The sequence below is a fragment of the Etheostoma spectabile genome, unplaced genomic scaffold, assembly GCF_008692095.1.
Source record: "Etheostoma spectabile isolate EspeVRDwgs_2016 unplaced genomic scaffold, UIUC_Espe_1.0 scaffold00004308, whole genome shotgun sequence".
NCBI classification, from domain to species: domain Eukaryota; kingdom Metazoa; phylum Chordata; class Actinopteri; order Perciformes; family Percidae; genus Etheostoma; species Etheostoma spectabile.
The window spans coordinates 7500-31632 of NW_022603132.1; the positions used below are offsets into that span (position 1 = coordinate 7500).

Sequence of the window (24133 nt, forward strand, 5' to 3'; positions counted from 1 at the left end):
GATGAGACGCAGTCCCGGTCATCAGATGTCTGTCCAGCGTCCTGCAGCAGAGGAGCAAATCTGTTATCCAGTTGCACACCAGGTTGTTGGGGGGGCATTTTGTTGCTTATTTTCCCTTTTGCAGCTGTCCACGGCTGTGTCCTACTAGGTAGAGGGGTTGAAGAGGCGCTCTGCCCGGATGATAATGCAGGCCAGCCGGCCCTGCTCGTTAGTCGTCCTCCCATTTCCCAGGAAAATGATTTAGTCTTAGGCTTCGCACCAGACGAGTTCCAGGGAGGACTGCCACTTGTTGATTTATTACCAGTTCCACCCTCCTGTTTCTTTGTAGTCTTGTTGGTGCTAATTAGCCGTGTGTTAGCATGCTTTTGTCCATTGTTATGGGTCCATGGTAAAGTGGTGTCATTTCCACAAGATCCGGTAACTTCCACGTTCACTTCTAGTAGGTGAACCTTGGTTTCCAGAAGTGCAATCTTCTGAAGGAGTTTGTAGTAGTCTTCCACGGAGAAAGGAGGCATCTTGCTGCTAATTAGCTTTAGCTACAATCACTGTAGGACAGGCTTAAGCTATTGGTAGGCCACGCTCACGCAGAAAAATGTTAAAATATGGCAATAGCCTACTATGTCTACAAAAAATGTATAGTCCAGTGTTTTTGAAGTGTCCAAGAGCCGCTGCTCATAGTTTCTCTCAGAGGAAAAGCACGATTATCAGCAAAAATATGCAAGCAGAGGCAGGAGCAAGCAGCAAAGCGTCTGCACTGTAAGAAGCAGGAAGAATGAGAGTAAGTTTGTTGTGAGTAGTTCTGGAACAATAGGTTGAAGTTGTATAATTTTAAGAGTTGCGGTCGTAAACAGTTAATTACAGTTCTAAAATGTTAAATTGTAGTTCTGGAATGTTAAGCTGCAGTTCTAGAACAATAGGTTGAAGTTTTAGAATTTGAACATGCATTGTCACCAGACTTTAGTTTGATCTGAGGAACATGAGGTCAGCACAGACCATGATTGAAGAATGCAGGCACATTTTAGTCTGGTAAATTTCAGTGATTTTTACACTGGGATGGAACTGCTAATCTTGCGATTGACAGCCGATCCACCCCAATACAGCCATCTGATACTGTGCAGAACTGAGGGATTCCCATTCTCTAAAACACCACCGCCCAACATGGGGCTTGAACCCACAACCCTGAGATTAAGAGGCTCATGCTCTACCGAATGAGCTAGCCAGGCACTTCTTAAGTGTTGAGTTGCAGTCCAAAGATTTTACTTAAAAGTTATGAAATGTAACAGTTCTAGAATGTTACTTGGCAGTTCTAGAATGTTAGGTTGAAGTAAATGAATGTTAAGCTGCCATTCTACAATGTTAGCTTTAAATTCTAGAATGTTAAGCTGCAGTTCTAGAATGTTAGGTTGAAGTTCTAGAATGTTAAGATGCAGTTCTAGAAAGTTAAGCTTTCATTCTTGAAATTTGAGCTGCAATTCAAGAACAATAGGTTGAAGTTTTAGAATTTGTATAAGTTGCGTTCCCAAAAGGTTGCTCATAGTCCTAAAAGGTTACATTGTAGTTCTAGAATGTTAAGCTGCAGTTCTAGAAGAATAGGTTGAAGTTTTAGAACAATAGGTTGAAGTATTAGAATTTAAACATGCATTGTCACCAGACTTTAGTTTGATCTGAGGAACAAGAGGTCAGCACAGGCCATGATTATAGAATGCAGGCACATTTTAGACTGGTAAATTTCAGGGATTTTTACACTGGGATGGAACTGGTAATCTTGCGATTGACAGCCGATCTGCCCCAATACTGCCATCTGATACTGTCTAGAACTGAGGGATTCCCATTCTCTAAAACACCACCACCCAACGTGCGGCTCGAAATAACGACCCTGACTTTGTATGTTTTTTTTTTTACTCACTTAATGCTGGTTACAATATTCTAAAATCAATGCCAGAGAAAAATGACAAAGTGTGATAACATTTTTTAATAAAGTATTGGCAGTTTTTAATAAAGTATTGGCTTTTTCCTTGCAAAGGTTTTTTTTCCAATAACATTAACAAGCATACTATTAGTTACGGTGCCTGTGTCTGTCACGATGTGGAGAGCTGCTCCTTGCAGGTAGTGTGGCTGAGTGGTCCAAGGCACTGTATTTAAGTTCCAGTCTCTCTGGAGGTGTGGGTTCAAATACCACCACTGCCATTTGCATATATTACATAGCTGGAAGCCAACCAATGTGGTCTCTTACAGCTGTGTCATTTGGCCTGAACTTGGTGAAGTAACTAGAATCATCCATCAATCACCTTGCTGGGATTGTTCCTTGTTAACCTGAGGTTCAACGATTGGTGAAACCTTCCTTTCCAGCACTTTGGAGTAGAAAATCAACAAATGATTGTGATAATCTCCATATTGATCAAACTAATCGTGATTATCACTTTGGCCATAATCGAGCAGCCCAAAGAGATCCAATGTTTCATCAAACCAGGTTTGGCAAGTAATCTTTCTTGTCAAATAAAGCAAGTAACATCACTCAAAGAAAGCTACTGCGATGGCTGGGAATCGAACCCAGGTCAACTGCTTGGAAGGCAGCTATGCTCACCACTATACCACCATTGCTGGGCAACACAATATTCACTTCAAATCTTGTAATACATCTGGGCATTGAGACTGAAAGTGCGCTCTATCACTAAAATTCCCTCCAGGGGGTCCTGTGTTATCACATTCACAAGAATGGGAAGTGTATGTGTATGTGCTAGCTTCCTTTGATAGCTCAGTTGGCAGAGCGGAGGACTGTAGAGTCATAAAGCTGAAATCCTTAGGTCGCTGGTTCAAATCTGGCTCGAAGGAGCACTCTTTTCCAGAGTTTACCTTCAGTGATCCATAAAGACTTTCTCATTCTGATGTCGAGATGGACAGACGACCCAAAAGCATAATACTTCTTGCCGAGACATAACAAGAAACAAAAAAGAAGTGAGGCAAATAGAGTTCAAGAACATTTTTTCAGGACATCATCTTGTCGCTCAATATGGCAGGCATTCTATGCATCCAGGGCCAAATGTTTTACCATTTCATCCACTACGGGCCCCTAAGGAAACGTGTGACTGTGAACTCTTTTTACCTATAGCAACGACAGGTAACAACAAGTGGAAGTACTTCTCTCTTTTTGTATAATCGCCACTATACGGCTCAGTTTAATCTCTGTAAACTTTGCGGAAATCCTGCAAACAGCTGCGATGACTGTTTATCTGTAAGGATTTTAAAATCTATCTGTCAACCCCGTCTTGCCCGTATTGGATGGAATGATGTCAATTTGCGCTTTTTATCTGTTATACATAACAGACTGGATGCAACAAAGAACTTAACCTTTATTTCCGTTTTGTACAACCCCAGGATTTAAAAAACTGAAATATTTTTTCGCAAAATTCCCCAGCCAATCACAGTCAGTACTTGTGTCACCAAACAAAATGTCTCAATGTCCAAATTAAATCATTCTTTCAGCAGAATTGAAATTTTAACTTACCCCCGCTGTTTGAAATTGCTTCCTTGTTTTTTTGGGGATTTCAGAGTGAAATCAGCGAGCCCTCAAATTTGTTGACCGGCCATTCTATCTGAAAAAGAACATCTTGTCTCTTGGATAGGCTATGGTCTTGACCTGCTATGATAATCACAAAACTGATTCTGTCAGACTTTAGGCCATTTTGACCTTGGTGGGAAAATGCAAAGTCATAACAAATCCAGTTGTCTCCTACAAGGAGAAGACACTGAGGAAAGACACAGAAGTAATTTACTCTGAGAGGGATTGGAGATCTTATCATGAATAATTAATATGAAAATCATTGGTTAAATGAAATTTTTCATTACAAGTTACTGTTTGAAAAAATGAAAAGAATTGTTATTGAGATAGAGGCAGATGAAGTGTTTATGACCCATCAATGATGACCAAAGGATACATCCGCTGTTTGGGAGCTGATGTAAAGGACATGGTAGTCTTTAAAAGTGTTGGGTTTCTAGCAATAAACTAATGAGGAAGAATTTGACAAATCTAAATGAACAAAAAACAAGTCCAGAAACTTTACACCTGAATATGTCAAGTCCTGACCACTCCCTGACCGGGAATTGAACCCAGGCCGCGGCGGTGAGAGCGCCGTTGAATCCTAGCCACTAGACCATCAGGGAGTCAAATTTATGAAATTTATCTTTGTGAGTTTCCTTTTCACTCACTGGAATGACTCATGTTGTTTTAGGCGAGGAATGGCGCCTGGCTAGAGCTTCAGAAGGCAGGACATGACAGATTACACATCTGTCACATAGTCAGTTTGTAGTCTTAAATACCAAGTCTCTTGCTGTTCCTTGACTAGTTGGCCACCCCTGCTTTGCATCGCTCCAGGTAAGTAGAAAGCAATCTGTTATGCACCTTTGCATTGCACTAAAATGTCAAAATTTGGACCTGAATCCAACAATAACATTACTTGACACTCACATACACTCACCTAAAGGATTATTAGGAACACCATACTAATACTGTGTTTGACCCCCTTTCGCCTTCAGAACTGCCTTAATTCTACGTGGCATTGATTCAACAAGGTGCTGAAAGCATTCTTTAGAAATGTTGGCCCATATTGATTGGATAGCATCTTGCAGTTGATGGAGATTTGTGGGATGCAAATCCAGGGCACGAAGCTCCTGTTCCCACATCCCAAAGATGCTCTATTGGGTTGAGATCTGGTGACTGTGGAGGCCATTTTAATACAGTGAAGTCATTGTCATGTTCAAGAAACCAATTTGAAATGATGTGAGCTTTGTGACATGGTGCTTTATCCTGCTGGAAGATGCCATCAGAGGATGGGTACATAGTGGCCATAAAGAGATGGACATGGTCAGAAACAATGCTCAGGTAGGCCGTGGCATTTAAACGATGCCCAATTAGGCACTAAGGGGCCTAAAGTGTACCAAGAAAACATCCCCCACACCATTACACCACCACCACCAGCCTGCACAGTGGTAACAAGGCATGATGGATCCATGTTCTCATTCTGTTTACGCCAAATTCTGACTCTACCATCTGAATGTCTCAACAGAAATTGAGACTCATCAGACCAGGCAACATTTTTCCAGTCTTCAACTGTCCATTTTTGGGGAGCTCTTGCAAATTGTAGCCTCTTTTTCCTATTTGTAGTGGAGATGAGTGGTACCCGGTGGGGTCTTCTGCTGTTGTAGCCCACCCGCCTCAAGGTTGTAAAGCAGGGGGGGGCAACTAGTCAAGGAACAGCAAGAGACTTGGTATTTAAGACTACAAACTGACTATGTGACAGATGTGTAATCTGTCATGTCCTGCCTTCTGAAACTCTAGCCAGGCGCTATTCCTCGCCTAAAACAATATGAGTCCTTCCACGAAGTGAAAGGGAAACTTAAATCTACTAAGATAAAAATGAAAGATGAATCCCTGAGGGTCTAGTGGCTAGGATTTGGTTCTCTCACCGGCGCAGCTTGGGTTCAATTCCCGGTCAGGGAATGGTCAGGACTTGACACACTGTTAAAAAAATCTGTACTTTTTCATACATTTTCCTGTTAATTTGAAAGATTATTTCTGTTGTTTTTTTTTAAATACAGAAAAAAACCCACCAATAAATCACAAAAATAAACTGAATTTAAGGGACAACAAGTACGTTTGAACCACCTGTGGGAGTGGAACATGGATGTGTAGAGATGGGCTATCAAACAATGCACCTTTTGACATTTTGACATGTCACATTAGGAAAAGCAAGGGTATAAATAAAAATGAATTATGGCCCAACTCAATTTACATTTTTACAGTAGACATAAGGCATTACAAAGTCAAGAAACTAGGTGCTGATTGTGAAGGGCAAATAAAGCTTTGGTGAAGCACTGAACCACTTAGAGGAATTGGTTTGAAAATGGGTTCATTACTAGAAGCTTCAGTAACAGGGACCTCGCCTGGTGAAGGGCCAAGGCTGCATCCAAATGATCCCGACAAGATAGTGGACAGGAGGCTTTAGACTAGTGACACTCACGTGTACTAACAATGGGATAGCATTCTTTTTAAAATAAAGATTGATGGATTTGTGTATTGTAATATTGGGTATTAGGTAAAGAGTGCTTGGGGAAACAGAGGATGTGCTTGTGTAACTATGGCCGGGGGATATGTGGGACAGGGACCACTCATCAATTTTTATTAAGGAACATTATTTTTTCCACATTATTGGACCGGAAAACTCTGACTGTTGTTTGTGCATATGCACCAAACAAGAGTTTGGAATATTCTGCCTTCTTGGAGACCTTGAACAGAGTCCTGTATGGGTTTCCAGAACTCCATAGTTCTGCTGGGGGACTTCAACGCACACGTGGGCAATGATGGAGATACTTGGAGAGGCGTGATTGGGAGGAACGGCCTCCCTGATCTGAACCAGAGTGGTTGTCTGTTGTTGGACTTCTGTGCTAGTCATGGATTGTCCATAACAAACACCATGTTCAAACACAGGGTGCTCATAAGTGTACGTGGTACCAGAGCACCCTAGGCCAAAGATCAATGATCGATTTTATAATTGTTTCATCTGATCTGAGGCCGTATGTTTTGGACACTTGGGTGAAGAGAGGGGTGGAGCGGTCAACTGATCACCATCTGGTGGTGAGTTGGGTCAGGGGATGGGGGAGGACTCTGGACAGACCTGGTAAGTCCAAACGGGTGGTACGGGTAAACTGGGAACGTCCGGAAGAGGCCCTTGTCCATCAGACTTTCAACTCGAACCTCTGGCGGAGCTTTTTGGGCATCCCTGTGGAGGCTGGGGGCATTGGACCTGAGTGGACAATGTTAAAAGTTTCCATTGCTGAAGCTGCGGCAGGGAGCTGTAGTTTTAGGATCTTAGGTGCCTCAAGGGGCGGTAACCCACTAACACCCTGGTGGACACCGTTGGTCAGGGGAGAACTCCTGACCCTAAATGGGAATACTGTCAAGCGATGGAAAGAGCACAACTCTTGGACATGAACAACACGTCTCAAAGTGCAGCAGGAGGTGGGAGCGTGTCAATTCTGGTGACCTTAGAATTCCTTTCATGCTCTTTGCAGATGATGTGGTTCTGTTGGCTTCATCAGGCAGTAATCTACAGCGCCCACTGGGGCAGATTAAAGTCCTCGCCTAAAACAATATGTGTCATTCCAGTAAGTCAGGGGTCGGGAACCTTTTTGACTCAGAGAGCCATGAAAGCAAAATATTTGGAAATTTATTTCAGTAAGAGCCATATAATATATTTTAAGACTGAATTCAACTAAATGTGAGTATAATAAGCCTCTGAATGTATTCTTTTAAATCGGGGGAAGGGAACCTTTTTGACTCAGAGTTATTTAAAAATTTTAAAAAACTAAACTAGTGGAATTATAGTCACCGGGTCCACAGGCGGAGTTGCTGCTGGCTAGCTTGCACTTGCCTGCTCAGCAGCTCTGTCTCCCGCGGGGTAGTTTGCATGGCGTGTTGTCGAAGTGCCGCTTTACATTCAACCGTTTCCTCGATGCTATTTTGTCGTTGCAAATTAGACACACCGCAGAACCTGCTCTCTCCAGAAAGGCGAATTCTTCGGTCCATTCGTTCTGAAATGTACGATACTCCTCATCTTTTTTCTTTTCGCTATCTTCTTCGCCAAAGGGTTAACTTTGAGCTAATGACTGAGCAGACTGATTCAAAAGGGGGCGTTTACCTGTTTACCCAGCACTGGCCAACATAGGCTATTATCATCCAATTATAATGGACAATTGCTCCTGCAGCCAACTGCAGCCCTGAACAGGACATGAGCAGTGGAAAATCAATGGATGGATTAAAAAGTAAGAATATATTATGTTTTTTCTGCGAGCCAGATGAAATTCTGAAAAGAGCCACACCTGGCTCGCGAGCCATACGTTCCCGACCCCTGCAGTAAGTGAAAAGGAAACTCACATCTAAAAAGATATAATTGCTAGATGTGACTCCCTGATGGTCTAGTGGCTAGGATTCGGCGCTCTCACCGCAGCAGCCTGGGTTCAATTCCCGGTCAGGGAATGGTCAGGACTTGATAGATAAAGGAGAAATATTTGGAAGATTAAGTTCCTGTTTCAAAACAACCTGTTTTGAAACCATATACAACCGAAATATTACATATTTTACTCAGGGTTCTTCTCTTATTCAATGATCTCAGAAAAAGAAAAAAATCTGAGAATGTACAGGGGATGTAGCTCAGTGGTAGAGCGCATGCTTCGCATGTATGAGGCCCCGGGTTCAAACCCTGGCATCTCCATCAAGTGTCATTGTCCAGTCTATAAAATTCTTTGATAAAAATTATTCTGAAAGAGAAAAGTATTAAAAGGCGATCTCCTTGTGTTCATGGTGATTAATGCAAAAGTCAGTCTTAATGTCCAGATGTGTTGCAAGATTTGCAGTGAGCAGTACGTTGCCCATTGATGGTGGTTTAGTTGTCAGCGTAGCTACCTTCCAAGCAATTGGAGTCTCCAATGTTGGAGTCTCAGCCATCGCAGTTGCTTTCTTTTAGTGATGTCAGTTTTTAACTATGATTTATACCATAGCAGTGCAAGCATTTTGCCATGGTTTGATTTCCAGCCACTACCAGGTTTTGAAGCAATATACAACATTAACATGACATATTCCACCCAGGTTTCTTCTCTCATTCAGTGATCTCACCAAAAAGTCAAAAGAATCTGAAAATCTTTAGGGGCTGTAGCTCAGTGATAGAGCACATTTTGAGTCTCAATGCCCAGATGTGTTACAAGATTTTCAGTGAATATTGTGTTGTCCAGTGATGGTGGTATAGTGGTGAACATAGCTGCCTTCCATGGAGTTGGCCTGGGTTAGATTCCCAGCCATCGCAGTAGTTTTCTTTGTGTGGTTACTTGCTTTATTTGTCAAGAAGTAACCAGAAAGGTTACTTGCCCAACCCGATTTGATAAAACATTAGATCTCTGTTATGGTACAAATAAGGGAGAATATCATCCAATCAAGCTGCCTCCACGAGGATCCTCAGACACAGGCAGTGCACTTCGATTTGCACTTCGCCCGTGTCGTGTAACTACTACTAACCAATTGAAAGTTTATGAACATTTGGCTTTTCAGGTTGTCGTGGCCAAGGGGTTAAGTCGATGGACTAGCAATCCATTGGGGTCTCCCTGCGCAGGATTGAATCCTGCCGACAACGAGGGACTTTCTTTAAGAGTTGTAGCAAACCCAAAACATATCACAGTATACCAAACCAACCATTCCCCACCAATGTAATTCTTAGCATTTGTTTTCAGTCTTTGTTACCAGATTTGCAGTGAACGTTGTATTGTCCACCAGAAAGGCAACAGATGTGTTACTTTTTGACTATGATTTATATTGTAGCAGTGCAATCATTTTGCCCAGGTTTGACTTCCAGCCACCACAGTTGTATTTATAGGTTTTGAAGCCATATGCAACATTAACATTACATGTTTTACCCAGGTTTCTTCTTTTATTCAGTGATATTTCAATTTCCTTGCGGGAGTCTTCCCAAAAGGATTAATAAAGATAAGTCTAAGTCTATCTCAGAAAAAAAAAACGGAAAATCTTCAGGGGATGTAGCTTGGTGGTTGCTATTGGCTTTTTCCTTGCGAAGGTTTTTTTTCCAATAACATTAACAAGCATGCCATTAGTTACAGTGCCTGAGTTTGTCACAATGTGAAGAGCTGATGTTTGCAGGTAGTGTGGCCGAGTGGTCTAAGGCGCTGGATTAAGGCTCCAGTCTCTCTGGAGGCGTGGGTTCAAATCCCACCACTGCCATTTGCATGTGTAACATAGCTGGAAGCCAACCAATGTGATGTCTTAAAGCTGTATCATTTGGGCTGAAATTGGTGAAGTAACTAGAATCATCCATTAGTCACCTTGCTGAGATTGTTCCATGTTAAACTGAGGTTCGATGATTGGTGATACCTTCCTTTCCAGCACTTTGGAGTAGAAAATCAACAAATAATTGTGATAATCTCCATATTGATCAATATATATTTCTGCTGACTTCTTGTAAAAGAAGCAAGTAACATCACTCGAAGAAAGCTACTGCGATGGCTGGGAATCAAACCCAAGTCAACTGCTTGGAAGGCAGCTATGCTCACCAGTATACCACCATCGCTGGGCAATACAATGTTCACTTCAAATCTTGTACTACATCTGGGCATTGAGACTGAACGTGCGCTCTATCACTGAGCTACAGCCCCTGATGATTCAGAAATTCCCTCCAGGTGGTCCTGTGTTATGTGATGGAAAGCCTGTGTGTCCTCTGTGTCTCACAAATTGATAAATGCCATTTCTGGGACATGGAATCACATAAATCGAAAGATAAAGGAGAGAGGAGCTCAGTGTGTCAAAGGAAGTCCCCCGGCAGTCTAAAACTATTACAGTGTAACTAAGAGAGACAGGGTGGAGAGAGGAGCCTGGTCAGGCTAGAACTCTCCCCTGCTGGTATGGGCTGTACTGCACCGCCTTCCTCTGTTTTTATCATGTTATTCATTATATTGAAAATTTATCTGACAACTATGAAGCAAACTTAGCAAAGAACTGCTAAGTTCTTTATTCCCAATATCAACTCTCAGACATTAGTTCCAAAATAAAACACTAGTTGTCAGAAATGGGATTTGAACCCACGCCTCCAGTGGAGACTGCGACCTGAATACAGCGCCTTGGACCGCTCAGCCATCCTGACTAATCCAGCAGATTTTCAGTAGGCCCTGTCTCAAAAATTATAATATAGTAAATTAAACATGTCATGATATAGTAGGTTCTCAGTAATCCATGTCATAGTTAACAAGGGAAGGTTTCTCAACTGTCAGTCCAAATATATGGGCGTTCATGGAGACATGGAAGAAAGTCACCAGGGTGGCAATGTGCTTGACAATGGCAATACATTACGAGGGATGTGAAGGCAATGTGCAATACAGGCTAAATCCTATGGTGGGAATCAAGATCCACCAATGTCTCTGTCCACAATGTCCACCTGAATCCAGAAATGTCCCTGCCAGATGGGAAATAGACTGACAATTGGGTCAACATTGTGCAGTTATGGGCACCCAGATAGCTCAGTGGGTTGAGCGGTTGCCCATGTACAGAGGCTTGCTCCTCGACGTGGCGGGCCTGGGTTTAGATCCGGCCTGCGGCCCCTTTGCTGCATGTCACTCCCCCTCTCTCTCTCCCCCTTTCACACATTTTCGTCTGTCTAATAAAGTGAAAAAACCCTGAAAAAATAACTTTAAAAAAACAAACATTGTGCAGTTATCTTCAAAATGTCCAACTGAGTCCACAGATATACATGCCTGATGGGAAATAAACTGATAACTGTCTTCATGGTCTAAACGTGTCAAATATTGCCGTACAATGCCAACATTGAGTCCAGATGTGTCCGTTGTGGTTCCTGATCCATGCTATTACCCCAAAAGTTCACAACTAGGCCGAGGGCAACTGGACTTGGTGAAAGGTCCTCCGCAGAAGTTTGTCTCTCATCCAAGAGACTTCTTTAGTTGTTTTTTACACAGAAAGGGTTGGACACAGTGCCCACTCCCCCACCCATATCTGACAATTGAAAGCTGTGGGGAAAGGGGGTTCCAAAGCTAATAGGCCATTCAACAAGCAATTCTGATGCACTATACTGGCCCATTCAGGATGAGCACTGTAAACTCTGACTGCAGCAACACAAGTTCAAATTTCAGTGATACCTAATTTTTATGGTGATTGTGAGACTGAATGCAAAGTGTATATCCCCCATGTAACTCAAAGCCTATCACTTCCAGTCAATACTGTCAAATTTGGAGCTCCTTTAATTACATTAACAACCAGGTGACTCCTCAACATGCCCCCACTAATGTACTGTTTACAGTCTAAATGGCCAAGGACATTAAACCTGTTAGCTTACTTTAAACTAGATGTGGAAAGTTGAAAGGTTGATCTTTTTCACCGGTGCTGTGGCTTAAAAAACAGGTTCCACTGAGATTTGAACTCAGATTGCTGGATTCAGAGTCCAGAGTGCTAACCATTACACCATGGAACCTTTAAACTTGCTAGAAAGGTTTTCTATGCAGTTTATTTCATAATATCCACATGTGTGACATTAAAGGCACACAAAAATAACAACAAAGATGAAAAAGCAACAATTACTGGCCAACTTAAGTCTATTTCCAGTCTGTTGATGTCTAACAAAGTGTCTGTTGCTGCAAGTGTCTGACGTGAAATGTCTCCACCTGCTGTAGAGTAAACTTAATGGCATGTCAAGTTTATTTCGTCCATAAAAATGGAAACTACAGTGCTCATACCCGCCGTAACACCCATAAAAACCAGAGTATAATACAACAAATATACTACAGTGCAAGTACATAAATATGGTAAAATAGAAACTGTAAAAAATGTACGGGGAGGCTGTGGCTCAGTGGTAGAGTGGTTGCCTGCCAATAGGAAGGTTGGTGGTTTGATCCCCGCCCCTGCAGTCATTGTCGAAGTGTCCTTGGGCAAAACACTGAATGTAGAAAGAAAAACCTGCCCCCGGTGCCGCGCATCGGAGTGTGAATGTGTATGAATGTTTATCAGTATGGCAGCCCCGGCCACAGTGTATGAATGTGTGTGAATGGTGAATGTTTCCTGTAGATGTAAAAGCGCTTTGAGCAGTTGTTAAGACTGGAAAAGCGCTATATAAATACAGCACATTTAAAGTGCTAGTTTTGCTGTCTAATAGTCTGAGGTATAAAAGAGAGAGCATACCTCTTAGTTTGTGTCACAGGAGGTCTTAGTCTACCACTACGTTCTATAACCCTACCAGTCAGATTACCACAGGAGGTAATATCTTTTGCAGCTCTTTCAAAGACTCTACCATAATACCTGCTGGAGATGCCAAGTCCTCATACATGTAAAGCATGGGCTCTACCACTGAGGGTTAGATTTTCTGATTTTTTTTACTTTTTTCGAGATAGACATAGACTTATCTTTATTAATCCTTTTGGGATGACTCCCGCAAGGAAATTGAAATATCACTGAATAAAAGAAGAAACCTGGGTAAAACATGTAATGTTAATGTTGTATATGGCTTCAAAACCTGTAAATGCAACTGTGGTGGCTGGAAGTCAAACCTGGGCAAAATGATTGCACTGCTACAATATAAATCATAGTCAAAAAGTAACACACCTGTTGCCTTTCTGCTGGACAATACAACGTTCACTGCAAATCTTGTAACTCAGACTGAAAATAAATGTTAAGAACTACATTCATGGAGACGTGTGGCTTCCTGTACCTATGAGATAACACAACATTGTTAATGAAGGCACATCTGCGTTTTTTTATACTGTGATGAGTCATTGGTGTGCTAGCACCCTTAAAGATTGCCTTTTGTTAGGGAGGGACATCACTGATGCAGTCTGGGACTGCGCTCAGACTAGAGTAAATGGCACTTCATCCTGTGCCCGTCTTAGCTTGATACAGTTCAAGGTTTTTCACAGAATTTAGTACACAAAATCCAAACTATCAAGAATTTATTATGACATTCAAGATAGGTGTGAGCGCTGCAATTCTACACCAGCAGATATGTCGCATATGTTTTGGACCTGTTCTAAACTAAGAGATTTTTGGTCATACGTCTGCAACATTTTGAATGATGCTTTTGATACCAAAGTGAAACCCTCTGCAGACATGGCCATCTTTGGAGTCTTGATTAATGAGATCTTGTTGCCCACTGATAAGAAGAATGCTTTTGCTTTTGCGTCTTTGTTAGCCCGTAGAAGAATAGCTTTACAGTGGAAATCTCCTGATCCACCTAAAGGGTCTGTCTGGCTCAGTGAACTACTGTTTTTCTTGAAATTAGAAAAAATTACCAGAGGTTCAATTAGTAAATTTCACAAAATATGGGACCCATTGATTTTGTATTTTGATAAGCTCAATACTCTCCCGTAAGACAACAGGGCCCTGATGTGTTTTTTTCTTTTTTCTTTTTTCAACCATGTGTAGCTACAGGCATGTATAATGTAAGAGTGTTGAGTGCCCCCCCCCCCTTTTCTTTCTCCTTTTTTTCTTTTTTTTTTCTCATTATTATGTACTTATTTTCATTATCGTTATTATTATTATCCTTAATTATTTTAATGGCAGTAAGTGGTTGTTGTGGGTGGGTGGATGGGATTTGATTGACAAAGTAATGTTAAACCAATTCAAGATATTCTATTTATATGCATCCTATACAGTGTTACCTTTCTTGAATAAAAATATTGTTTAAAAAAAAAAAGATTGCCTTTTGTTGTCTCAATCGCAGAAATATCACAACTTCCATTCATGTGTATTGCCAGTATTCAACCACCTGACCTGTGCAAGTTCACTGTATTTTGAACCACGCCTTCAGTTATGTTTTGTGCCAAAACACTTTCGATGGTTGGGAAAATTTCGTAAAAACTAACAATTTGGTCTTCAATCTTAATAAAAGCAATGTATGTGGAGACCTATGTACTCCACATACATTGCCGAACTTTGCGTTGGAATCGGCGTACGCCCGTCCTACGCCGGTTTTAGGTCGTATACACGTTTCAGAAATGAGGTTCAATGTGAGCACAATAAAGATTTCTTGAAGAAAGGTTTGTACTTTAAAGTTCTAGTTTTATTCCAATTCTACTGGTCACACTTGGTACTATTTCATAACTTTTGTCTGTAGTTCTCTATTCTTTCAGGGCTTAACTCTGTCCCCCCCGCCTCTTTTTTTGTTTCTTGTTATGTCTTGGCAAGAAGTATTATGCTTTTGGGTCGTCTGTCCATCCGTCAGGCCAAAGAAACAGATACCAGCATGTAACTTTGCAAATCAGTGGCTCACCCTGGCCGCCATTAAAGATGCCATTTGGACTTCCAGAAACTTTCTGGTAAGAAAGCACATGCAGATCCCATTCCCTCAAAACGTGAATCACAGATTTTCCAGCACCTGGACTTGATCAGACTGGGAATATGCCAAAGAGATGTTCACAAGTTCAGCCGAGGTAAATGCTCGGCCCACATTCACACAGATCTAAAACTACTCGCTTAATGCTGGTTACCATTTTCTAAAATAAACAATGTCAGAGCAAAATTGCAAAGAGAGAAGGGTGTTGATAAAAAATTTTAATAAGGTATTGGCTCATTATTGCCAACCCGATATCATGAAGACAGAGACAGATCCTTTTATTCCTCCTTATTTCTGGTTGGAGAACAGAAGAACTCAGTTTTGTTTTTATTTTTCTGTTTGCATCAGTTTTCAAAACCGAGCACCTTATTTAGGTTTTGTTGCATGCATGTTTTACTTTGAAAGAGTGTAAAACAACTTCCTAATAAAACAGGTTGAACTATCTGAGGTTTATTCATAAAGTGTGTGTGCGTGTGAGTGTTCTTGTTTGTGTGCGTGTGCTTGTGTGTGTGTGTGTGTCAAAAAAAACAGTGATTCAGTTTGAAATATATTTTCATCCACAAATTAATTAAATTCAAAGCCTCGTAGTAACTCATAGTATAGTACGTCAAAATATTCATAAAAAGTCATAGTATAGTATGTCGAAAATTCATAAACGTCATAGTTTAGTATGACAAAAATTCATAAAATGTAATAAAAAGTCAGAGTATAGTATGTAAAAAATTCATAAAAAGTCGTAGTATAACATGTAGAAAACTCATAAACGCCATAGTTTAGTATGACAAAAATTCATAAAATGTCATTAAAAGTCAGAGTTTAGTATAACAAAAAAATCATAAAAAGGCATAGTATAGTATGTCAAAATATTTGTAAAAAGTCGTAGTTTAGTATGACAAAAAAATCATGAAAGTCATAGTATAGTATCTCAAAAAAGTCATAAAAGTAATAGGATAGTATGTCGACAAAAACATAAAAAGTCATAGTATAATATGTTGAAATATTAACAAGTAACAAGTAACAATATTAATAAGTAACAAGTCCAGATTTATAGTGCTTGTTGTAAAGCAAGAAGAATCTGAAGTCCTCTGGAGAATGCGGGCATTGATCCCGCTACCTCCCGCATGCTAAGCAAGCGCTCTACCATTTGAGCTAATTCCCCCTTTTCAAAAAAAGTCATAGTATGTTGAAAAAAATCATAAAAGTCATAGTGTAGTATGTCAAAAAATTCATAAAAGTCATAGTATAGTATGACAAAAATTCATTAAATGTCATTAAAAAGTCATAGTATAGTATGTCGAAAAATTCATAAAAGTCATAGTATAGTATGACAAAAAAATCATAAAAGTCATATTATAACGTGTCAAAAAATCATAAAAGTCATAGTATAATATGACAAATATTCAAAAAAGTCATAGTATAATATGACAAATATTCAAAAAAAGTCAGAGTATAGTATGTCAAAAATTCATAAAAAGTTGTAGTATAACATGTCAAAAATTCATAAAATTCATAGTTTAGTATGACAAAAATTCATAAAATGTCATAAAAAGTCATAGTTTAGTATAACAAAAAAATCATAAAAAGTCATAGTATAGTATGACGGAAAAATCATGAAAGTCATAGTTTAGTATCTCAAAAAAGTCATAAAAGTCATAGGATAGTATGTCGACAAAAACATAAAAAGTCGTAGTGTAGTATGTCGTAACAAGTCCAGATTTATAGTTCTTGTTGTAAAACAAGAAGAATCTAAAGTCTACTGGAGAATCCGGGCATTGATCCCGCTACCTCTCGCATGCTAAGCAAGCGCTCTACCATTTGAGCTAATTCCCCCTTTTCAAAAAGAGTCATATTATGTTGAAAAAAATCATAAAAGTCATAGTGTAGTATGTCAAAAAATTCATAAAAGTCATAGTATAGTATGACAAAAATTCATTAAATGTCATTAAAAAGTCATAGTATAGTATGTCGAAAAATTCATAAAAAGTCATACTATAGTATGTCGAAATATTTATAAAACGTCATAGTATAGTATGACAAAAAATCATGAAAGTCATAGTTTAGTATGACAAAAAATCATAAAAGTCATATTATAACGTGTCAAAAAATCATAAAAGTCATAGTATAATATGACAAATATTCAAAAAAGTCATAGTATAATATGACAAATATTCAAAAAAAGTCAGAGTATAGTATGTCAAAAATTCATAAAAAGTTGTAGTATAACATGTCAAAAATTCATAAAATGTCATAAAAAAGTCATAGTTTAGTATAACAAAAAAATTATAAAAAGTCGTAGTATAGTATGACGGAAAAATCATGAAAGTCATAGTTTAGTATCTCAAAAAAGTCATAAAAGTCATAGGATAGTATGTCGACAAAAACATAAAAAGTCGTAGTGTAGTATGTCGTAACAAGTCCAGATTTATAGTTCTTGTTGTAAACCAAGAAGAATCTAAAGTCCTCTGGAGAATGCGGGCATCGATCCCGCTACCTCTCGCATGCTAAGCAAGCACTCTACCATTTGAGCTAATTCCCCCTTTTCAAAAAGAGTCATGGTATGTTGAAAAAAATCATAAAAGTCATAGTGTAGTATGTCAAAAAATTCATAAAAGTCATAGTATAGTATGACAAAAATTCATTAAATGTCATAAAAAGTCATAGTATAGTATGTCGAAAATTCATAAAAAGTCATACTATAGTATGTCAAAATATTTATAAAAAGTCATACTATAGTATGTCAAAACAATCATGAAGTCATAGTATAATATGTCAAAATATTCATAAAATGTCATAAAAAGTCATAGTATAGTATGTATAAATATTCCAAAAAAGTCGTAGTGTAGTATGTCGTAAAGTAAAGTATGCTAAAGTATGTCAAAAAAACATAAAAAGTCATACTGTTGTTGTACAAATATTTATAAAAATTCATAGTATAGTTGTCAAAAAATTCATAAAAAGTCACAAAAAGTCATAGTATAATATGTCAAAATAGTCCTAAAAAGTTGTAGTGTAGTATGTTGTAACAAGTCCAGATTTATGGTTCTTGTTGCAAAACTAGAAGAATCTAAAGTCCTCTGGAGAATGCCGGTGTTGATCCCGCTACCTCTCGCATGCTAAGCAAGCGCTCTACCATTTGAGCTAATTCCCCTTTTAAAGAAAAATTATAGTATAGTATGTCAAAAATTCATAAAAAGTCGTAGTTAAGTATGACAAAAAAAATCATGAAAGTCATAGTATAATATGTCAAAAATTCATAAAAAGTCATAGTATAGTATGTCGAAAAATTCATAAAAAGTCATACTATAGTATGTCAAAATATTTATAAAACGTCATAGTATAGTATGACAAAAAAATCATGAAAGTCATAGTATAGTATGTCGACAAAAACATAAAAAGTCATAGTCACTTCCTTAAAAGTATGTTGAAATATTCCTAAAAAGTTGTAAAGCAAGAAAAATACATGTCGGTTATGCCGAAATAATGTTGGTTGTCTCTTAAACAATGCCTTTCGTTGACAGCAGGACTCAAACCTGCGTCCATTGCCTTAACCACTCGGCCACGACAACCTGAAAAGCAGCATTTTACCTCTTTGCACAAATGTTTATAAACTTTTCAGTTGGTTAGTAGTAGTTACCAGACACGGGCAAAGTGCAAATCGTAGTGCACTGCTCGTTTCTGTGGATCCTCGTGGAGGCAGCTTGATTGATTGACATGCTCCCTTAATCGTACCATAACAGATATCTAATGTTTTATCAAATCGGGTTTGGCAAGTAACCTTTCTGGTTACTTCTTGACAAATAAAGCAAGTAACCACACAATGAAAACTACTGCGATGGCTGGGAATCAAACCCAGGTCAACTGCTTGGAAGACAGCTATGCTCACCACTATACCACCATCACTGGACAATGCAGCATGTGTCCATTTTTACAGTTCATTGTCCGTCTGGATTTATTTGATAAAAAAAGCTTGTAAAACATCAACCCTGTGGTCTACAGTCAAGATATGAACATCATTTTTTTAGGACAAACTGCGTTATTAGAAGATTTGGGCTGCAGTGAGGTCACTTGAATGTTAACGGTTGTAGACCTTAAGACAAATAAAACGGAGCAGAATCTCACAGACATGTATTGATATCACAGACAGAGCAGTAAAACCTAAGCCATTTTCCGCTCTAAAACGCTTGTCATATGTCTTGGGAGTCACACTGTGAAGAAATAATCATTATAACTTATACAGTTTACAAAATACATATGTTTTTTCAAAGAAAGTCCAGACGCTTTTGCCCTCATGACATTTACTTATGCCATTTACTTATAATAATACACACAGCACACACAGCAATGCTACACAAACATTTGTGTGTCTAAAACAGTTCTCCTATATGCAAAATAAACATAATAAACATTATAACTCATATAAAGCACATACTATTTACAATTCTTCAAATAAGGCCCAAATATATCCCAAATCTCAAGCAGTGGGGCCATTTCCTCTATAAAACGGTAGATATCTATTTTGTTCCGCTACAGCATCTTATATCGCATACTAGACTAGTGTGACCACAGTGTGACTAGGAAGATTGATCTCTTTAGGACTCCATACTCTTTGTGTGACGTTGTCTCCCATATATGGGCATATTACTTCCTTCTCTCCGTAAACAGAGGGCAGACATGGAGCCCGGAGCTAGTGGCATAAATAAGCAAAAACGCGATGATTATAGACATAAAGTGGATAAATCGTGGATGTGACGATATGGATTTAATGCTCAATGACCCCGAAAAAGGCACAGGTTCCAGGCTGGATAAAAATCACCTGTAGAGGCTAGAAAGACCCCAAGAGACCTCCGTAAACGCTAACTTGTTAGCTTTTAGCTGCAATTTTTGGTAAGTCTATCATTTATGGTTATTAAATGATTAAACTATGAATCAGAGGTGCTGTTTTTTGCTCGTGCACGAGTCTCTCGGGTTCAGAGGGTGAAGACTACAAACTGACTATGTGACAGATGTGTAATCTGTCATGTCCTGCCTTCTGAAGCTCTAGCCAGGAGCCATTCCTCGCCTAAAACAAATATGAGTCATTCCAGTAAGTGAAAAGAAAACTCACATCTACAAAGATAAATTGGATAGATGTGACTCCCTGATGGTCTAGTGCTAGGATTGGTGCTCTCACTGCTGCGGTACGGGTTCAATTCCTGGTCAGGGAATGGTCAGGACTTGACAGATTCACGTGTAATATTTGAAAGAGCAAGTTCTTAGACTGGTTTTGGTTGATTTACATTTATCAAATTCTTCCTCATTAGTTTAACATTAATGTAATGTTTTGGATTTAAGACATTTTAGTGCAAGGCAAAGGTGCATAACAGATTGCTTTCTACTTACCGGAGCGATGCAAAGCTGGGGAGGTCAACTAGTCAAGGAACAGCAAGAGTACTTCTTTAGTTAAATGTACATGTTTTACAGTCTCTATTTTACTGTATTTATTTACTTGTATTGTAGTATATTTATTTTATTATGCTCCATTTTATGGGTGTTACGGCGGGTATGGGCCATGTAGTTTCCATTTTTATAGATGAAATAAACTTGACATGAATTAAGTTTACTCTTTAGAGGTGGAGACATTTCACTTCAGACACTTGCAGCAACTGATGCTTTGTTAAACATCAACAGACTGGAAATATACTTAATGCTTTTACCAACATAGGAACTAGCAGAGGAGGTTTCGATCCATCAACCCCTGGGTTATGTGCTACTAATCTCAGGGGCTGAGTTTCGAACTTCACAGGGAAACCTTATAGTGAAACATCACCATGCCCGTTGAGTGATCGAACTGTCGGTATTCACATATGACAAGGTAAAATCGTTTTTGCATTCTATCACCCCTTTAAGATCACTTTCCAAAAGATGATTTTTTTAATTCCTCTTTCTAGTCAACTTCAGCAAGACAGGTGCTTTAACCACTAAGCTACAGGTGCCTCCTAGAGGTTTGCGGTCATGCAAGAATACAATGAGCTAGTGACCAGGGTTCCAACCATCCATCCATCTTTTCCATCAGCAGCTCCAGCAGGGGACCCGAACTTCCCTTTCCGAGCAACTGGGGGATCCTGAGGCGTTCCCCGCCAGGTTAGAGATATTCCCTCCCCTAGTCCTGGGGCTTCCCCGAGACCTATCCCAGCTGGACGTGCCTGGACCACCTCCCTAGGGAGGCCCCCAGGAGCATCTAGACCTGGACACCAGCTCATTTTTGTTTTGCAGCACATCCAGCTGCTAGAGCTTCTCAACAAGCTCGAAGAGCCCATGTTGGAGGGAACAGTGACGTCAGAAGGCATTGTTGTGGTCGTAGTTTGTTGCTCAACAATCATGCTAGGCCCTGAAGCGTCCTCCCCAGTCTGGTTCAAACGGGTGTGAAAGCAAAGGAATACATTTACTTTATACGTTACTCCCAATACTAACAGTCAGTATACTTTATGTTTTAGCTTATTTAGGTAAAAAGAAATTAAGACTTACATTACACCTACTAATGGAGTGCTGTGGCTTAGTTGGTTAAAGTGCCTGTTTAGTAAACAGGAATCTGGGTTCAAATCCCAGCAACACCTTGTTGTTGCAGAGATTACCTATGTTTGCATCCCATCATCATGTCCACCCATACCCCTGCTACCCATTAAAAGGATCGCTTTGCATTCAGTCTTTGTAATCACCATAAGAATTAGGTATCACTGAAATTGAACAGTGCATTAGAACTGATTGTTGAATGGTCTATCATGGCGGTTTTCCACTGCGTGGTATCTACTCGCCTTTTTTGGGTTTCCATTATGAAAAAAGTCCCTGGGACTGCGACCAGGTACTTTTTTTAGTACTACCTCAGTCGAGGTTCCAAGCGAGCTGAGGCATACCAAAAGGTGACTGAAAACCTGGAGACTGCTGGTTGGTCGGATCACTGCGTTTTTAGCAAACGAGTGCAGAGTGTGTGTCCAGAACAAACGGGACATTTCAAAAAAAAAAATCTAGCCAGACACCGACAGATTATCTACTCCTGCACTATTCTCACTTTTCAACTGTTCACTATTAGGGCTTTTAGGGGGCTTTATGTTGTTTCCAATATTGTACACCGTTACTTTAAAAAAAACAGAGAAAAGAATTTTTTTTTATTTATTCTCCTCTGTATCTCTTACTTACCTCACTCACAGACACACACGACACAACGCGTCACACATACCTGGTGTGAAAAGAAAAAAGAAAAAAAAAAAAAATTATCACACTGATCATAGAAAAATTTAAAGTTAAAAAAAGAAAGTTATAATGAGTATAAAACTTTTTTTCATTACATTTTACTTAAAAATTGCAACCGCATTGTTGTATTTATTGTTGCAGAACTTTTCTGTATATAGTTCGTTTTTACCATGACAACACCACTGATCTGAAGCTCAATGCTGATGATCAATAATTGCATGCTTAAAATAACATAATATTTAAGCCCCGCCCATTTCAAGACCCCGTCCCACTTCTGGTTAAATTTGCCACTTCCGGGTTTGGCCCTGCCCAGTCCGAGTACAGATACGGATACAGATAATTCATGTGGTAAACAGATACAGATACAGATAATGCTGTACTCGCTCATCCCTATTGACAATAATGATGCTCACAAAACACTGTAGTTGCAATTGCGTTTCATTTCCTCTAAATACAAAGAACTGCTAAGTTCAGACATTAGTTCCAAATGAAACAATTGTTGTCAGAAGTGGGATTTGAACCCACGCCTCCAGTGGAGACTGCAACCTGACGCAGCGCCTGGACCGCTCGGCCATCCTGACTGATCCAACATGCAGTAGGACCTGTCCTCAAAAATTATAATTTAATATAGTAATTAAAGATGTCATGATATAGTAGGTTCTCAGTCATCCAGTCATAGTTAAAAAGGGAGGTACTCAACTGTCAGTCCAAATATATGGTGTTCATGGAGACATGGAAGAAGTCACCAGGGTGGCAATGTGCTTGACAAAGGCAATACCTTGCACAGGGATGTGGAAGGCAATGTGCAATACAGGCTAAATCCTATGGTGGGAATCAATATCCACTAATGTTTCTGTCAACAATGTCCACCTGAATCCAGAAATGTCCCTGCCAGATGGGAAATAGACCTGACAATTGGATCAACATTGTGCAATTATCTTCAAAATGTCCAACTGAGTCCACAGATATACCTGCCAGATGGAAATAAACTGATAACTGTCTTTGTGGTCTAAATGTGTCAATATTTTTTACCGTCCCAACTCCACATTGAGTCCAGATTTTCCGTTTGGTTTCCCTGATCCTGCTGTTTACCCCCAAATTTCACAACTAGCCAGGGACAACTGGACTTGGTAAAAGGTTCTCCGCAGAAGTTTTGGGTCTCTCATCCAAGAGACTTCTTTAGTTTGTTTTTTACACAGAAAGGGTTGGACACAGTGCCCACTCCCCACCCATATCTGACAATTGAAAGCTGTGGGAAAGGGGGGTTTCCAAAGCTTAATAGAACCATCAACAAGCATCTGATGCCTATACTGGCCCATTCAGGATGAGCACTGTATACTCTGACTCTATTGCCCCTTATCAGATTAAAGCTGTTAAACCTAAGGCAGACCCCTGCTAAATGACACCACAAGGCCCTTAGGCAACACTGCAGACAAGCTGAACAAGATGGAAACAATCTACATGTGACACTGGTGTATTAAGGGACAGTCTACACACAACCAGAATGCTGTGAAGGTGGTGAAGATGCAGCATCTCTCTTCTGTCATAGCTAGCAATTGCCACGAACCTAGATTGTTTATTTAATACTATTAACTCTGTCATCATCCATGCACCTCTGCTCCAACAATTTGTCATTAGTACATGTGAGAAATGTCTTGGTTATTTTATTGACAAAGTAGCATCTATCTGGGAAATTACCAGTGCTAATTTAAGGTATTTTATCTGCTTCTCCTACACACTCAGCTGTGTTTGAGGAATTTAAGCCTGTGTTGAGGTTGTACAACACATGAAACCTACCAACTGTCCCTTAGACATTGTCCCCCGCAGAATCGTGAAGGAGGTTTTTAATAGCACCATTGGGGCGAGTTCTTCTCACTCTTTTTAAGTGAATTGCTAAGCCTGTACTTTGTTACTTTTACTTGAGTAAAGAAGTTAAATCAGTACTTCTACTTTTTACCAGAGTATTTGTTAACACAATTATCTGTACTTCTACGTGAGTACGGGCAGTGAGTACTTTTGCC

At 39.6% G+C, this 24133-nt stretch overlaps 1 long non-coding RNA gene and 6 other non-coding genes across 7 annotated transcripts; 4 read left to right on the top strand and 3 right to left on the bottom strand.

The window, feature by feature from the left end:
- Nucleotides 1–2529: 2529 nt before the first annotated feature.
- On the bottom strand, nucleotides 2530–2601 carry trnag-ucc (transfer RNA glycine (anticodon UCC)). The gene has a single exon. It is a non-coding gene; the product is annotated as a tRNA-Gly (tRNA).
- Nucleotides 2602–8195: 5594 nt separating this feature from the next.
- On the top strand, nucleotides 8196–8267 carry trnaa-cgc (transfer RNA alanine (anticodon CGC)). Its single transcript has one exon. It is a non-coding gene; the product is annotated as a tRNA-Ala (tRNA).
- Nucleotides 8268–9097: 830 nt separating this feature from the next.
- trnaa-agc (transfer RNA alanine (anticodon AGC)) lies at nucleotides 9098–9179 on the top strand. Its single transcript has one exon. It is a non-coding gene; the product is annotated as a tRNA-Ala (tRNA).
- A 520-nt stretch (nucleotides 9180–9699) lies between these two features.
- On the top strand, nucleotides 9700–9781 carry trnal-aag (transfer RNA leucine (anticodon AAG)). Its single transcript has one exon. It is a non-coding gene; the product is annotated as a tRNA-Leu (tRNA).
- A 2182-nt stretch (nucleotides 9782–11963) lies between these two features.
- trnaq-cug (transfer RNA glutamine (anticodon CUG)) lies at nucleotides 11964–12035 on the bottom strand. The gene has a single exon. It is a non-coding gene; the product is annotated as a tRNA-Gln (tRNA).
- A 541-nt stretch (nucleotides 12036–12576) lies between these two features.
- On the top strand, nucleotides 12577–21076 carry LOC116677058 (uncharacterized). Its single transcript, XR_004328915.1, has 3 exons — nucleotides 12577–12587; nucleotides 18086–18089; nucleotides 20974–21076. It is a non-coding gene; the product is annotated as an uncharacterized LOC116677058 (long non-coding RNA).
- On the bottom strand, nucleotides 17349–17421 carry trnaa-agc (transfer RNA alanine (anticodon AGC)). Its single transcript has one exon. It is a non-coding gene; the product is annotated as a tRNA-Ala (tRNA).
- Nucleotides 21077–24133: the final 3057 nt, after the last annotated feature.